At 44.0% G+C, this 17918-nt stretch overlaps 2 long non-coding RNA genes across 2 annotated transcripts in view; one reads left to right on the forward strand and one right to left on the reverse strand.

Annotated features, from left to right (window-relative positions):
- The window catches only part of LOC140725950 (uncharacterized), a 29013-nt gene extending 19884 nt beyond the window's left edge, over window positions 1-9129 (forward strand). The window contains exons 2-3 of the long non-coding RNA XR_012098542.1: window positions 8336-8451; window positions 9037-9129. This is a non-coding gene — a long non-coding RNA (uncharacterized lncRNA). The remainder of the gene's footprint in view (window positions 1-8335; window positions 8452-9036) is intronic.
- LOC140725949 (uncharacterized) overlaps window positions 1-17918 on the reverse strand; it is an 80703-nt gene that overhangs the window by 6115 nt on the left and 56670 nt on the right. The gene's annotated exons all lie outside the window — the stretch shown is intronic.

The following is a 17918-nucleotide window of genomic DNA, read 5'->3' on the forward strand; positions in this document are numbered from 1 at the left end:
TCTCACTCCTACTCCTCAAGAAGGCAAATTCCTTTCATGGAGAGAGAGTGTAGGTAAAAGGAGCATTTAATAATTAGCAACATTCAATTTGAACCCATTTCTATTGGATCTGGTATTATATCTCAGAACGCCCAGTTTTCTGTCGATAAGCAAGCAGCAACTGGCATCATCAGGACTCACCTGCATCAACGATGTCTGCTATTGGTTCCAGAAGCAGCTGTACCATGTTTACTCACACTGCAGCCATTTTAAGTAACTGGTTCTCCAAAGTATTTAACTGCAGTATTTTAATTTATTGAGATAGAGCACAGAATTTTCCCTTCTAGCCCTTTGAGCCATGCTGCCCAGCAATGGCCAATTTACCCCTAGCCTCATTACAGGGCAATTTACAAGAACCAATTAACCTACTAACTGTATGCCTTTGAACTACGGCAGGAAACCTGAGCACATGGAGGAAATCCCTATGGCCATGGGGAAAACATACAAACTCCTTACAGGCACAGGTGGGAATTGAACCCAGGTCGCTGGGAATTTAAAATGTTGTGTTATGGTACCCCAAAAGCAGAATATAGTGGTCAAGTTACACAGACCTTGACTGGTATAGTCAGATATCAGATGGTGAAATCCCCATCTTAAATACGTGTGCATGCATAGAGATTTATTCACCCAGGACTGGGACAGACAGAAAGTATGGCAGGACCTTGAGAGACATTCGAGGATATTTGGCCAAATATGCAGGAAGAATAGTAGGGCTCGTTGAGACAACGGGCTGAGTTAATAGGAGACCAACCAATGCTTTGATCACCACATTGAAATCTGAGGCAGAAAGCCTTCATAAGGATCAGAGGAACCATCAATAAATGTCCTGAAAATAGTGTGAAACCTATTTTGGGCTGCTCATTGGCATATTCAAGAAAACTACTGCTTTTCTAAAATAACACCACAAAGCTGTGTTTCCCAGTATGGTGGCATCTGGTTTCAAGGAACGAACTTGGCCTGAAATTGATCATATCAGCCCCACCCCATTTTTCCATCTGAAAACATTGAGGAACAGCCATTGACCTTGACGGGTAAGTCTGGCAATTCCCTCCGGGAATGTCATTCTGGCAGGAAAATACCGTGAAATCTGGAGCAGAGTATAAATGAGCTGTACACGTTATCTATTAGTCTGAAAGGCAAATTATTTTGTAGAGTAACCTGCTGAATTCCCGAGCTCTTTTCTGACAGCAACAAATGAGGAGCATTAGGTTGAGAAATTTATATAGTTAGCTCCCAAGTTTCAACTTATATTATTGACTTCAATTTTTACACAGACCATTTATCAAGTATAGACAATATTGAGTTCAGTAATCTTGCCAGAGTAAGTAATAGGCTAGATCCTTGAGGCACCCTATATTCAAAACACTTGTACCTTACTTGTGTAAATAATTCTGCATTAAAACATAATTCGCTGTTTTAAATGAAGCACCCCATTTCAAGTACAATGACAGAAGATAAATAACTGCAATGTTCTGAAAGTTTTGGCCAGACATGTCAGGCAAACACAGTCATTCAGTTGTTTCCACAACTGTGAGAATATTTCAGGAAGACTGAAATGTCAGTTTCACAGTCAGAATACTGTACAACTTACATTGCATCTTTAACAGTAACATTTCTCCAGGCACTTTACAGGAGAACAATCAAACACAAATTGACAATCAGTTAAATAAAAATTGAGTTCAAAGCAGCAGGTTTCAAAGAGCATCTTGAGGGAGCAGAGAGGGATGAAAAAGAAATGCTTTAGGGAGAAATTATAGAGCATAAAGCTTAAGTTGGGCCTCTAATAGACGGGAGGCTCCTTTCCAGTGGGAACATCAATAAATTAGGTTTCATATTACAATCCAACACATTTTCTGTTTACTTAATCAGGTGATTTCTTAACTAGAAATATAATTCGTGGTGCTGGAATTCATTGTTTCAGGTTATTAAAATAAAATTCTGGATTAACTAATACTCTAGTGCATATATGTCAAACTCAAGGCCCGCGGGCCAAATCCGGTCCGCAGTGGAATTATCTTTGGCCCGCGAGATAATATCTAATTACTATTAAAGCTGGCCCCAGTAATCGGAGCGCCTATGGCGTATGATATGGCTAATGCTGAGTTTATTCAGGTACCAGGTTTTCAGGGTTTTTAGTGTTTATTCGGTAGTCTTGCTCGGCAGTCTTCTTCATAAGAAACGGAATTTGTAAAGTGAAACACTTTGTAGTTATAGCAGAGACTGAGACACATGAGAGCAGGCTGAAAAAACGGAGGCAACGAAAGCTGCGTTAGCATGCGTCCGGCTGATCCGACCCACATGAAGTTGCATTTTGCTCAATCCGGCCCGTGACCTAAAATGAGTTTGACACCCCTGCTCTAGTGTGATCAATGTTGACGGCCTAATCTGCTTTGGGAAGACTTGTTACTGAGAAACCACAAATACGTTGGTCCCCAAAGAGATGCTACAGCAATACATTTAAGAGAGAGTTTTTGAAAAGTGAGAGTAGAATATTAAGTGACATGGCAAAGGATGATAGTGGGTATCAACTATTTACATAACATTACAAGCAGGGAAGTTTGTGCTGTGAGCATTTTTAATTCAGTCTAATTTAAGATCAGTCAAAAGAATAAAAATTGTTTAACTGCAATATAATTTAGTTTCCTTATTCTGCCGAGGGATAAGAAACAAATTCTGGGGTCAAGAAATTCCCATTGCTATTTTTTTTCTGTGAACCATATAGTGAATTGTGATGCGTTTCTACTTGAATCGGAGCTTTGGGGTCTCTCATGGCCCTAATGATGTTGAACGGAGAAAACCATTGTAGGCTTTGATGAGATTCCAGTGTCTACATCCCTGTGGAGTGACCTGCTGGCCTTGGATAGGACTCGATATTTCACAACCATGCCTGAAGGGAAATGATGATGCCAGCTGGGTGTGGATGTCACTGCTGACAGCGCTCAAGCAGGAAGGCAGCACCTGAAGCAATATGAGGCCTTATTGACACTCTATACATTTGATAACCAATGATCTAAGTTCCATCTAAGAGTAAACTATCAGGCTTATTCAACATACTTCACCAGCAATTGTTCTTGTTTAGTTGCTAAAACCATTAACTATTTTAATGTACAGAGTTGAGAATAACTAACACAAATGTGAATATAGGTGGATATGGAATATTGTATTTCTTTTCCTTGACATGTATTTCCTGTATTCAGCAGCTAAAACATACTATAAGACAATAAGAATGTGAGATAGCAGCAAATTAGATCATTCAGCCCATCAAGACTGTTCTGTCATTCAATCATGACTGAATCCTGTTCTCCCGTCTTCTTTCCTACCCTTAAACCCCTTACCATTCAATAATCTACTCATCTCTGCCTTAACTACACCCAATAACTTGAACTCAACAACCCTCTTTGGCATCAAATTCCACAGATTTACTTCCCTCTGGCTGAAGAAATTCCTCCTCATCTTAGAATTAAAGGGATGTCCCTTCATTCAGAAGACATTGTCCTCAGATTCCAGATTCTCCTGCTATCTTTCATACATCCAACGTCTTCAGGCCTTTCAATATCCAGCAGGTTTCAGTGAGATTCCTTCAGACCCCCGCCATTCTTCTGCAACCCACTGAGTAAAAGCTCAGAGATATCAAATATTTTCAAATCAAATGATCACTCCCAGAATCCTTCTTGTAAACTCCAGGACCAGCATATCTATCTTCAGATATAAAGCCTGAACTTGCTCAGAATATTCAAAATGTTGTCTCACTAAATTGTTTTAAAACCTCAGGAGTACATCCTTTGTTTTATATTGATGCCCTCTCAAAATGAATGCCAGCTTTGCATTTGCCCTCCTTACAGGCACCTCAACCTGCAAGTTACCTTCAAGGGAATCCTGACCTAGGACTCCCAAGTACCTTTGTGCTTCCAATTTCCAGATTCTCTCCCCATTTGAAGAGCAAGAGGATAAGACGCAAGAGAATAGGACCAATCAAGTGTGACAGTGGAAAAGTGTGTATGGAACCAGAGGAAATAGCGGAGGTACTTAATGAATGCTTTGCTTCAGTATTCACTATGGAAAAGGATCTTGGTGATTGTAAGGATGACTTACAGTAGACTGAAAAGCTTGAGCATGTAGATATTAAGAAAGAGTAGCTTTTGGAAAACATCAAGCTGGCTAAGTCACCGGGACCAGACGAGATGTACCCCAGGCTACTGTGGGAGGTGAGGGAGGAGATTGCTGAGCCGCTGGCAATGATCTTTGCATCACCAATGGGAACGAGAGAGGTTCAGGAGGATTGGAGAGTTGCAGATGTTGTTCCCTTATTCAAGAAAGGGAGTAGAGATAGCCCAAGAAATTATAGACCAGTGAGTCTTACTTCAGTGGTTGGTAAGCTGATGGAGAAGATCCTGAGAGGCAGGATTTATGAACTTTTCGAGAGGTATAATATGATTAGGAGTAGTCAGTATAGCTTTGTCAAAGGTAGGTCGTGTCTTACGAGACTGGTTGAATTTTTTGAGGATGTGACTGAACACATTGATGAAGGAAGAGCAGTAGATGTAGTGTATATGGATTTCAGCAAGGCATTTGATAAGGTACCCCATGCAAGGCTTATTGAGATAGTAAGGAGGCATGGGATCCAAGGGGATATTGCTTTGTGGATCCAGAACTGGCTTGCCTACAGAAGGCAAAGAGTAGTTGTAGATGGGCCATATTCTGCATGGAGATCGGTGTCCAGTAGTGTGTCTCAGCGATCTGTTCTGGGACCCTTACTCTTCGTGATTTTTATAAGTGACCTGGATGAGGAAATGGAGAGATGGGTTAGTAAATTTGCTGATGACACAAAGGTTGGGGGTGTTGTGGATAGTGTGGAGGGCTGTCAGAGGTTACAGCGGGACATTGACAGGATGCAAAACTGGGCTGAGAAGTGGCAGATGGAGTTCAACTCAGATAAGTGTGAAGTGGTTCATTTTGGTAGGTCAAATATGATGGTAGAATATAATATTAATGGTAAGATTCTTGGCAGTGTGGAGGATCAGAAGGATCTTGGGGTCCGAGTCCATAGGACACTCAAAGCTGCTACGCAGGTTGACCTTGTGGTTAAGAAGGCATACAGTGTATTGGCCTTCATCACTCGTGGAATTGAGTTTAGGAGCCAAGCGGTAATGTTGCAGCTATATAGGACCCTGGTCAGATCCCACTTGGAGTACAGTGCTCAGTTCTGGTCACCTCACTACAGGAAAGATGTGGAAACCATAGAAAGGGTGCAGAGGAGATTTACAAGGATGTTGCCTGGATTGCGGAACATGCCTTATGAGAATAGACTGAGTGAACTCGGCCTTTTCTCTTTGGAGCGATGGAGAATGAGAGGTGACCTGATAGAGGTGTATTCGATGATGAGAGGCTTTGATCGTGTGGATAGTCAGAGGCTTTTTCCCAGGGCTGAAATGGCTAGCACGAGAGGGCACAGTTTTAAGGTGCTTGGAAATTGGTACAGAGGAGATGTCAAGGGTAAGTTTTTTTACGCAGGGAGTGGTGAGTGTGTGCAATGAGCTGCCGGCAACGGTGGTGGAGGCAAATACAATAGGGTCTTTTAAGAGACTCCTGGACAGGTACATGGAGCTCAGAAAAATAGAGGGCTATGGGTAACCCTAGGTAATTTCTAAGGTAAGGACATGTTTGGCACAGTTTTGTGGGTTGAAGGGCCTGTATTATGCTATAGGTTTTCTATGTTTTTATGTTTTTACTTTGAAAATCGTCTCCGCCTTCATTCTTCCTACCAAAGTGTATTACCCCACACTCTCCTACGCTGTATTCCATACCGTCACACTTCCCTACATTATACAACAATCAAAAATACATTTCTGCAGTATGTATTTCCATTAAGACTCCATATCTCATCAGCAACCATCAGCATCGCTAGCTTCATTAAGGATTGAAGAAGACATTAATCCGGGGGAACATCCTCTCGGAGTGAGTGTATAAGTTTGAGGTAATATGGAAATGCTAGCCCTCAACAATTTGATTCTATAACATGGCATCTTGGACCTTTCTCAGTAAACCGGGTTCTCAATGTATCAACCTTCAACAGTGAAAAGGCTGTAGATCCTAGTCATTTGAGGTATGAGTGCTTTCTCCTATCCTGCACAGTTAATTGAAGATTGCCCATTTCACTGAAGCATTGCATCTCTCAGCTGTAGCATAATTTACAATGATTCCACTTGGCCTCAAGAATAACCCTGGGAATATTCACTGTGAAGACCATTAAACGTCTGGTTTCAGCTGCCACTAGCAAAGATGTACAACAGCTCACTGGTGAATCATAAGACAAGAGATTTGACTAAAAAACATGGCTTATAACTTCTTTTCTGAAGCAAATTGAGGTGAGGAGGCAGGCAGAGGAGAGGGTGGGTCGGGGGATGAGCCATGTTGAGGCAATGCAAGGCACAACGTCTTCGGGCCGGAGTCACAGATGGAGTTCGTGGTGCTGCCGGAGATGGAGTGAACGATTTGGAGAGGAGTCAATGCAGAAGAGTTTCGATACCTGTCCACCTCACCTGGGTGCGAGGTTGGATCATTCCGTGCACTGAGCCGATTTGGTAGATCGAGAACAGCTTTGTGCAAGGTGGCCCAAGTGTATCGGGGCACTGGGATCCAAGTCCTAGAACGTGGCTCTACCTGGTGCTTGGGCTATTTAAACATTGGCCTGCATAGTCTGGGAACCCAAGTGTCAGGTTTGGAGCCAAGGCAGATTTTACTTGCTCTCCTGTGAGTGTTATACCTTTCTCTGCAGTGCTAAGGCTGTGAAATGATCCGGCTGCTGTGCATTTCTGCCCCGCTGATTTAATGACTGGGGACCAAGGCTTGGGCCTACTCTGGCTGCTCCAGGAGTGGATCAGAATCAGAATCAGGTTTATTATCACCGGCATGTGACAGGAAATTTGTTAACTTAGCAGCAGCAGTTCAATGCAATACATAATCTAGCAGAGAGAGAAAATAATAATAATAAATAAAATAAAACAATAATAAATAAACAAGTAAATCAATTACATATATTGAATCAATTTTAAAAATGTGCAAGAACAGAAATACTGTATATTTAAAAAAAGTGAGGTAGTGTCCAAAGCTTCAATGTCCATTTAGGAATCAGATGGCAGAGGGGAAGAAGCTGTTCCTGAATCATTGAGTGTGTGCCTTAAGGCTTCTGTACCTCCTACCTGATGGTAACAGTGAGTAAAGGGCATGCCCTGGGTGCTGGAAGTCCTTAATAATGGACGCTGCTTTTCTCAGATACCGCTCCCTAAAGATGTCCTGGGTACTTTATAGGCTAGTGCCCAAGATGGAGCTGCCTAGATTTACAACCCTCCGCAGCTTCTTTCGGGTCCTGTGCAGTAGCCCCTCCATAACCGGACAGTGATGCAGCCTGTCTAAATGCTCTCCATGGTACAATTGTAGACGTTTTTGAGTGTATTTGTTGACATGCCAAATCTCTTCAAACTCCTAATGAAGTACAGCTGCTGTCTTGCCTTCTTTATGAGTATATCGACATGTTGGGACCAGGTTAGGTCCTCAGAGATCTTGACACCCAGGAACTTGAAGCTGCTCACTCTCTCCGCTGGGACTCAGTCTGGTTCGGGATGCTGTTGGCTTGCTTCTGTCATTTGCATGATGTGTGGTGCTTCTTTCTCTTTCTCCTTCTCTGGGCGGTGGTTTTTTGGCCTTTTTTAAAATTGGGTTATCTGGGTTCCTTGCTTTGTGACTGCTTGTAAGCAGACAAATTTCAAGTTGTATAATTTATACATTCTTCGATAATAAGTGTGCTTGAATCTTTGTATATGGAATCTGTGCTCATCCTTATGTGAGAAACTCCCATCGGACTGATCTCAGAATTTTTACCAGTGGTTGTGACCCGGTAGTTCACTGGCATAGACTTCCAGTTTCTACACCCTCATATGATCCTGAATGACAACCAGTCATCATCACAATCTCAGATGACATTGGTCTGAAGGACACAGTCCCCTGAGCAGAGCGTTGTCACTCAGGAATGACGTTTTTCCAGAACCATAGCAGGGCTTACCACATTTCTAACCACAGCAATGGCTTGTGCAATGATATGGAGTTAAAAGATAAAAGATTAGCTCTATTTTTCACATGTACGTAGAAACATCAGAACTGACTGTCAAATATGGTGTTTGTGTCTAATCAGGTCATCGAGGATTGTACTGGGGAGAGCCTGCAATTGTCACCATACTTTCAGCATCCACAGAGCATGGTCACAATTTACTAACCCTGCCCGTATGTCATTGATATGCAGGAGGAAACCAAAGCACCTGGAGGAAATCAATCGATCATGGAGAGAAATTACAAATTGAACCCTGACTGGAGATTAAGTTCATGCTTAAAACTCTAACCTGTTGCTCCTGTATTCAGGTAAGACAGTAACTGATTTGTGCTGGGGTCTACCACAGCAGCCCATCAATTGTAGTGTTCAGCCCAGACTCAAATATGCTTAGACACCTCACCCACAGTTTACCTTATGCTGAGGGACAAGATAACACTATCTCCCTAACCCAAGGCACTGAACGTTACTGACTACACGTTGAGAAGCGTTGGGGTGTGGGCTGTTTTCTTTCTTCTGCATAAAGCAAAGGCAGACGAAATTGTGGAAATAGAATTAACATCCAACTACGCATCTCCCCAAGTCCTTTCTACCCTGTGATGTTGCTCAACTTTCCTTGGTGTTTATTAGTGTTTCTCGGGCAGGTATCAATCACATTAGCATCTACCACAACAGCCTGGACATTCCCCTTCTCCTCCCCCTCCCCGGGCAGAATATGTAAAACCTACCACAGGTGTGGACGCAGCTTCTGCAACACTGTTATAAGAATATTGAATGGTCCGTGACCTGACAATCTACCTTGTTGTTATCTTACCCCTTATTATCTCCCTCAGTCCATCAATATCCTTGTAGGTTCTCTCTGTACTGTTCCAAGCTTATTGACATCTTTCCTATAGGTCGGTAACACGAACTGCCTGAATACTCCAAACCCAGCCTCACCAATGACCTGTACAACTTCACCAGCACCTATGATGTTGCTTCAGATAAGTTTTTCATTGAATCTGTTTCTACATTTATTTGTGCAAGTGACAATAAACTCAGCTTAGATCTTGACCTTCTGCACGAACACATGCATATCTGACCAAGCAGGCAAATGGGACAAGCTGGGGTAGACAAGATGGTCCACAATTGAGAGGCCTGTTTCCATGCTGTCTAACTCTATGATATCTTACATTGCCTGCCTTTCCAGTGAAATTCCATATCTTAAAATAACCATCCTGTTTATCAACCTACAACGTGTACATATGTCATCAGGGAAAAGTTCCTACAAATAAACACAGATTAAATATATCACTCTATACGATTCTTAAAGAGCACTGAGTTTTAAAAAGATTTAGTGAAGAGCTGAGGGGAGCTTTCTGAGGAATGCTGACAATCCCAAGCTGAACTGTCAGCAATTTATAATGTACGTGGCACTGGTTCGGGATGCTCTTGGGAACGTGGAATCCCTGTTTGGTACTGTTCACTTACAGTTTATCTAAAGTGCTCCATAACAAAGGTCCATATGGAGTTTAGTGGCAGAGCATGTGGTTTCCAAGCAATTGCTCTGGGATTTCGTCTGACGAACACTACATTCAGTGTTGCTTGTACGAAACAGCTTGCTGAGGAGCTCCCTGGAAAATAAATCTTTCTGATAGGATAATTCATTGGCTATTGAGTTATGTGCAATCAATCAACCTAGCACAGAAGCAGGAAGTCTAGTTTTTCAATGGAGTACTTAGCTGTGGGCAAAAAGGCAAGTATTAGCATATTTACATTATTATGCATTGATTGAGCTTATGTTTGTAATTATTCTCAAGTGTTTTCGAGTGATTTAGTTGGTGATGTTTAACTTTTTTAACTTTTAGAATGGCTCATTGGTTTTTAATTGTTTTTGAAATTTGAATCTTTCTGAATATCAGGAGCATTCAGAAGCATTCTGAGTCCTCAGAAGATTTGACAGACTGCACAGCTGGTGGCTATGCCTTAGGCATCTGTCGGTTTTACTTGATTGCTTTGAGGGTGGAGCTTGCTCTGTCCTGCTCATCTTACAGTATTTATGTGCACCTCTCAGGTGCTTGGCATTTGGGGTCATGGGGACTACAGGTAGCAAGTCGACACCACGTCTAGTAAAGGTACAATAGTATTTTCCACACAGACCTGTCTCACGCATGAGTTTATTGCCACTGGCAGCAGGTTCTGGTCCATTAACTTTACGTAAATACTTGATCTTGTTTTCTCCCAGTTTTGTAAGTTGAACATGCATTTGGACATTGTAGTCAGTAGGGTTTTAATTATAATGACTGAACTTCGGTCCCATTAGCTTCTGTGAACAAATTTATACCGGACACCAAAACACATAAAAACTATTCTGGATCAGCAATTTCATGAAGTTCCTTTTGATAACTGGCAAGCAGAAATTGTGAGGGAAAATACCTACAGCATCCTGTCATGTATTTCATACACTGTGGTTTCAATAGGTCACTCCAAACATGCTAATTATGCCCTGAGTGATCTGCTAGTCTTGTTGCTGTATACATTCCAGACTTCTCTATCCTCCTAAATGACTTGATCTCTTCTGTCACTCGGAAAGATTACATAGTGTTAGATCAGCCAGCAGAGTAGACATGTATATTTCATCATGGTCTGAAACCACACAATATAGAAGGTGGGGTAGGCTGGACTTACCTGTTCTTTGCCATCTGAAATTTCAAAAGCTCCTCCATCACAGTATCATAAAAGCATAGCTCAAACTAGAAAATGCATGGGCCTAGAAGTTGTTACAAGCCTATACGGCAGCCATTTTGATCGCAGGTCCACTGCTGTAAGGTTGCAACTGAAATGAAGTGACATTGTTCATACCTAGGCTACAAAGGAAGGAAAGGAAGAGCCATATCAAATTCGAAGGCTGCAAATGCCAATTTTCTTAAACATGGGCTAACATGCAAACTGTTTCAAAGTTAACATTAAGGAAATGCTGTGTGATATTCACGATATAACAGCATACAGTATGCCTTCAGTCTAGACACCGAGTTTTGATGGCAAAGTCATCCTCCCAGTTATCTGTGGACTGGTATATAACTTGGAAGCAACAACCTGACATTCATGTACATAAAATCCTAAATTACAGACATCGTGCCAGCCTCCTGGACATAGCCTGTTCGATCAAATTAGCAATCCCACCAAAGCTAGTGGTATAGTAGCATACTGAAACCGAGTAGACGTCGGAGTCCCCAACAATGACTGCACATTGCATGAATTTTCATGGCATCAGATCTATAATGAGCAAGGAAAACATCCTCATCCGCCCTCAACAGCTAAATCAGAGCTCCTCCAGCAGAGTCTAGCAGCCACACAGATATACACGAAAGAACCATTGAAGGCCAACGAACATTCTTTGGTCAGGAACTTCAATGTCCTTCACCAAGAGTGGCTAGTTAGCACCACCACAGATTGAGCTGGCTGAACATTAACGGGAACTTGTTCAGGTTTTGCTCTCAAGCACGTAGTAAGTGAACAAAAGAAAAAGTTCAGCCCGCTTAAACTCCTTGTTGCCAATCTGTCTGCAGTGCTGCACTTGTCCATAATAGCACTGGTAGAAATGATCAGCAGACTGTGTTGGTCCATGATGCCACTGGCAGAAATGATCAGCAGACTGTGTTGGTCCATGATGCCACTGGCAGAAATGATCAGCAGACTGTGTTGGTCCATGATGGCACTGGCAGAAATGATCAGCAGACTGTGTTGGTCCATGACAGCATGGGCAGAAATGATCAGCAGACTGTATTTGTCCATGATGCCACTGGCAGAAATGATCAGCAGACTGTGTTTGTCTATGATAACATTGGCAGGAATGATCAGCAGACTGTGTTGGTCCATGATGGCACTGGCAGGAATGATCAGCAGACTGTGTTGGTCCTTGATGCCACTGGCAGAAATGATCAGCAGACTGTGTTTGTCCATGATGGCACTGGCAGAAATGATCAGCAGACTGTATTTGTCCATGATGGCACTGGCAGAAATGATCAGCAGACTGTGTTTGTCCATGATGGCACTGGCAGAAATGATCAGCAGACTGTGTTGGTCCATGATGGCACCGGCAGAAATGATCAGCAGACTGTGTTTGTCCATGATGGCACTGGCAGAAATGATCAGCAGACTGTGTTGGTCCATGATGGCACCGGCAGAAATGATCAGCAGACTGTGTTTGTCCATGATGGCACTGGCAGAAATGATCAGCAGACTGTGTTGGTCCATGATGGCACTGGCAGAAGTGATCAGCAGACTGTATTTGTCCATGATGGCACTGGCAGAAATGATCAGCAGACTGTATTTGTCCATGATGGCACTGGCAGAAATGATCAGCAGACTGTATTTGTCCATGATGGCACTGGCAGAAATGATCAGCAGACTGTATTTGTCCATGATGGCACTGGCAGAAATGATCAGCAGACTGTGTTGGTCCATGATTGCACTGGCAGAAATGATCAGCAGACTGTGTTTGTCCATGATGGCACTGGCAGAAATTTTCAGCAGACTGTGTTGGTCCATTACGGCACTGGCAGAAATGATCAGCAGACTGTGTTGGTCCATGATTGCACTGGCAGAAATGATCAGCAGACTGTATTTGTCCATGATAGCACTGGCAGAAATGATCAGCAGACTGTGTTTGTCCATGATAACATTGGCAGAAATGATCAGCAGACTATTTGTCCATGATGGCACTGGCAGAAATGATCAGCAGACTGTGTTGGTCCATGATGGCACTGGCAGAAATGATCAGCAGACTGTGTTGGTCCATGATGGCACTGGCAGAAATGATCAGCAGACTGTGTTGGTCCATGATGGCACCGGCAGAAATGATCAGCAGACTGTGTTTGTCCATGATGGCACTGGCAGAAATGATCAGCAGACTGTGTTGGTCCATGATGGCACCGGCAGAAATGATCAGCAGACTGTGTTTGTCCATGATGGCACTGGCAGAAATGATCAGCAGACTGTGTTGGTCCATGATGGCACTGGCAGAAGTGATCAGCAGACTGTATTTGTCCATGATGGCACTGGCAGAAATGATCAGCAGACTGTATTTGTCCATGATGGCACTGGCAGAAATGATCAGCAGACTGTATTTGTCCATGATGGCACTGGCAGAAATGATCAGCAGACTGTATTTGTCCATGATGGCACTGGCAGAAATGATCAGCAGACTGTGTTGGTCCATGATTGCACTGGCAGAAATGATCAGCAGACTGTGTTTGTCCATGATGGCACTGGCAGAAATTTTCAGCAGACTGTGTTGGTCCATTACGGCACTGGCAGAAATGATCAGCAGACTGTGTTGGTCCATGATTGCACTGGCAGAAATGATCAGCAGACTGTATTTGTCCATGATGGCACTGGCAGAAATGATCAGCAGACTGTGTTGGTCCATGATGGCACTGGCAGAAATGATCAGCAGACTGTGTTGGTCCATGATGGCACTGGCAGGAATGATCAGCAGACTGTATTTGTCCATGATGGCACTGGCAGAAATGATCAGCAGACTGTGTTTTTCCATGATAGCACGGGCAGAAATTATCAGCAGACTGTGTATGTCCATGATAACACTGGCAGAAATGATCAGCAGACTGTGTTTTTCCATGATAGCACGGGCAGAAATGATCAGCAGACTGTGTTGGTCCATGATGGCACTGGCAGAAATGATCAGCAGACTGTGTTGGTCCATGATGGCACTGGCAGGAATGATCAGCAGACTGTATTTGTCCATGATGGCACTGGCAGAAATGATCAGCAGACTGTGTTTGTCCATGATAACACTGGCAGAAATGATCAGCAGACTGTGTTGGGCCATGATAGCACTGGCAGAAATGATCAGCAGACTGTATTTGTCCATGAAGCACTGGCAGAAATGATCAGCAGACTGTGTTTGTCCATGATAACACTGGCAGAAATGATCAGCAGACTGTGTTGGGCCATGATAGCACTGGCAGAAATGATCAGCAGACTGTATTTGTCCATGAAGCACTGGGAGAAATGATCAGCAGACTGTATTTGTCCATGATGGCACTGGCAGAAATGATCAGCAGACTGTGTTGGTCCATGATGGCACTGGCAGAAATGATCAGCAGACTGTGTTGGTCCATGATGGCGCTGGCAGAAATGATCAGCAGACTGTGTTGGTCCATGATAGCACTGGCAGAAATGATCAGCAGACTGTGTTGGTCCATGATAACACTGGCAGAAATGATCAGCAGACTGTGTTGGTCCATGATGGCACTGGCAGAAATGATCAGCAGACTGTGTTGGTCCATGATGGCACTGGCAGAAATGATCAGCAGACTGTGTTGGTCCATGATGGCACGGGCAGAAATGATCAGCAGACGGTGTTGGTCCATGATGGCACTGGCAGAAATGATCAGCAGACTGTGTTGGTCCATGATGGCACTGGCAGAAATGATCAGCAGACTGTGTTGGTCCATGATGGCACTGGCAGAAATGATCAGCAGACTGTGTTGGTGCATGATGGCACTGGCAGGAATGATCAGCAGACTGTGTTGGTCCATGATAGCACTGGCAGAAATGATCAGCAGACTGTGTTTGTCCATAATAACATTGGCAGAAATGATCAGCAGAGTGTGTTGGTCCATGATGGCACTGGCAGGAATGATCAGCAGACTGTGTTGGTACATTATGGCACTGGCAGGAATGATCAGCAGACTGTGTTTGTCCATGATGGCACTGGCAGAAATGATCAGCAGACTGTGTTGGTCCATGATGGCACTGGCAGAAATGATCAGCAGACTGTATTTGTCCATGATGGCACTGGCAGAAATGATCAGCAGACTGTATTTGTCCATGATGGCACTGGCAGAAATGATCAGCAGACTGTATTTGTCCATGATAGCACTGGCAGAAATGATCAGCAGACTGTGTTTGTCCATGATAACATTGGCAGAAATGATCAGCAGACTATTTGTCCATGATGGCACTGGCAGAAATGATCAGCAGACTGTGTTGGTCCATGATGGCACTGGCTGAAATGATCAGCAGACTGTGTTGGTCCATGATGCCACTGGCAGAAATGATCAGCAGACTGTGTTGGTCCATGATGGCACTGGCAGGAATGATCAGCAGACTGTATTTGTCCATGATGGCACTGGCAGAAATGATCAGCAGACTGTGTTTTTCCATGATAGCACGGGCAGAAATTATCAGCAGACTGTGTATGTCCATGATAACACTGGCAAAAATGATCAGCAGACTGTGTTTTTCCATGATAGCACGGGCAGAAATTATCAGCAGACTGTGTTGGTCCATGATAGCACTGGCAGAAATTATCTGCAGACTGTATTTGTCCATGATGGCACTGGCAGAAATGATCAGCAGACTGTGTTGGTCCATGATGGCACTGGCAGAAATGATCAGCAGACTGTGTTGGTCCATGATGGCACTGGCAGAAATGATCAGCAGACTGTGTTGGTCCATGATGGCACGGGCAGAAATGATCTGCAGACGGTGTTGGTCCATGATGGCACTGGCAGAAATGATCAGCAGACTGTGTTGGTCCATGATGGCACTGGCAGAAATGATCAGCAGACTGTGTTGGTCCATGATGGCACTGGCAGAAATGATCAGCAGACTGTGTTGGTCCATGATGGCACTGGCAGAAATGATCAGCAGACTGTGTTGGTCCATGATGGCACTGGCAGAAATGATCAGCAGACTGTATTTGTCCATGATGGCACTGGCAGAAATGATCAGCAGACTGTGTTGGTCCATGATGGCACTGGCAGAAATGATCAGCAGACTGTGTTGGTCCATGATGGCACTGGCAGAAATGATCAGCAGACTGTGTTTGTCCATGATGGCACGGGCAGAAATGATCAGCAGGCGGTGTTGGTCCATTATGGCACTGGCAGAAATAATCAGCAGACTGTGTTTGTCCATGATGGCACTGGCAGAAATGATCAGCAGACTGTGTTTGTCCATGATGGCACTGGCAGAAATGATCAGCAGACTGTGTTTGTCCATGATGGCACTGGCAGAAATGATCAGCAGACTGTATTTGTCCATGATGGCACTGGCAGAAATGATCAGCAGACTGTGTTGGTCCATGATGGCACTGGCAGAAATGATCAGCAGACTGTGTTGGTCCATGATGGCACTGGCAGAAATGATCAGCAGACTGTGTTTGTCCATGATGGCACTGGCAGAAATGATCAGCAGACTGTGTTTGTCCATGATGGCACTGGCAGAAATGATCAGCAGACTGTATTTGTCCATGATGGCACTGGCAGAAATGATCAGCAGACTGTGTTGGTCCATGATGGCACTGGCAGAAATGATCAGCAGACTGTGTTGGTCCATGATGGCACTGGCAGAAATGATCAGCAGACTGTGTTGGTCCATGATGGCACTGGCAGAAATGATCAGCAGACTGTGTTGGTTCATGATGGCACTGGCAGAAATGATCAGCAGACTGTATTTGTCCATGATGGCACTGGCAGAAATGATCAGCAGACTGTGTTGGTCCATGATGGCACGGGCAGAAATGATCAGCAGACTGTGTTGGTCCATGATGGCACTGGCAGAAATAATCAGCAGACTGTGTTTGTCCATGATGGCACTGGCAGAAATGATCAGCAGACTGTATTTGTCCATGATAACACTGGCAGAAATGATCAGCAGACTGTGTTGGTCCATGATGGCACTGGCAGAAATGATCAGCAGACTGTGTTGGTCCATGATGGCACTGGCAGGAATGATCAGCAGACTGTGTTGTTCCATGATAGCACTGGCAGAAATTATCAGCAACTGTATTTGTCCATGATAGCACTGGCAGAAATGATCAGCAGACTGTATTTGTCCATGATGGCACTGCAGAAATTATCAGCAGACTGTGTTGGTCCATGATAACATTGGCAGAAATGATCAGCAGACTGTGTTTGTCCATGATAACACTGGGAGAAATGATCAGCAGACTGTGTTGGTCCATGATAACACTGGGAGAAATGATCAGCAGACTGTGTTGGTCCATGATGGCACTGGCAGAAATGATCAGCAGACTGTGTTTGTCCATGATGGCACTGGCAGAAATTTTCAGCAGACTGTGTTGGTCCATGATGGCACTGGCAGAAATGATCAGCAGACTGTGTTGGTCCATGATGGCACTGGCAGAAATGATCAGCAGACTGTGTTTGTCCATGATGGCACTGGCAGAAATGATCAGCAGACTGTGTTTGTCCATGATGGCACTGGCAGAAATGATCAGCAGACTGTATTTGTCCATGATGGCACTGGCAGAAATGATCAGCAGACTGTGTTGGTCCATGATGGCACTGGCAGAAATGATCAGCAGACTGTGTTGGTCCATGATGGCACTGGCAGAAATGATCAGCAGACTGTGTTGGTTCATGATGGCACTGGCAGAAATGATCAGCAGACTGTATTTGTCCATGATGGCACTGGCAGAAATGATCAGCAGACTGTGTTGGTCCATGATGGCACGGGCAGAAATGATCAGCAGACTGTGTTGGTCCATGATGGCACTGGCAGAAATAATCAGCAGACTGTGTTTGTCCATGATGGCACTGGCAGAAATGATCAGCAGACTGTATTTGTCCATGATGGCACTGGCAGAAATGATCAGCAGACTGTGTTGGTCCATGATGGCACTGGCAGGAATGATCAGCAGACTGTGTTGTTCCATGATAGCACTGGCAGAAATTATCAGCAACTGTATTTGTCCATGATAGCACTGGCAGAAATGATCAGCAGACTGTATTTGTCCATGATGGCA

Source organism: Hemitrygon akajei, chromosome 4 (genome assembly GCF_048418815.1).
Source record: "Hemitrygon akajei chromosome 4, sHemAka1.3, whole genome shotgun sequence".
Taxonomy (NCBI): Eukaryota; Metazoa; Chordata; class Chondrichthyes; order Myliobatiformes; family Dasyatidae; genus Hemitrygon; species Hemitrygon akajei.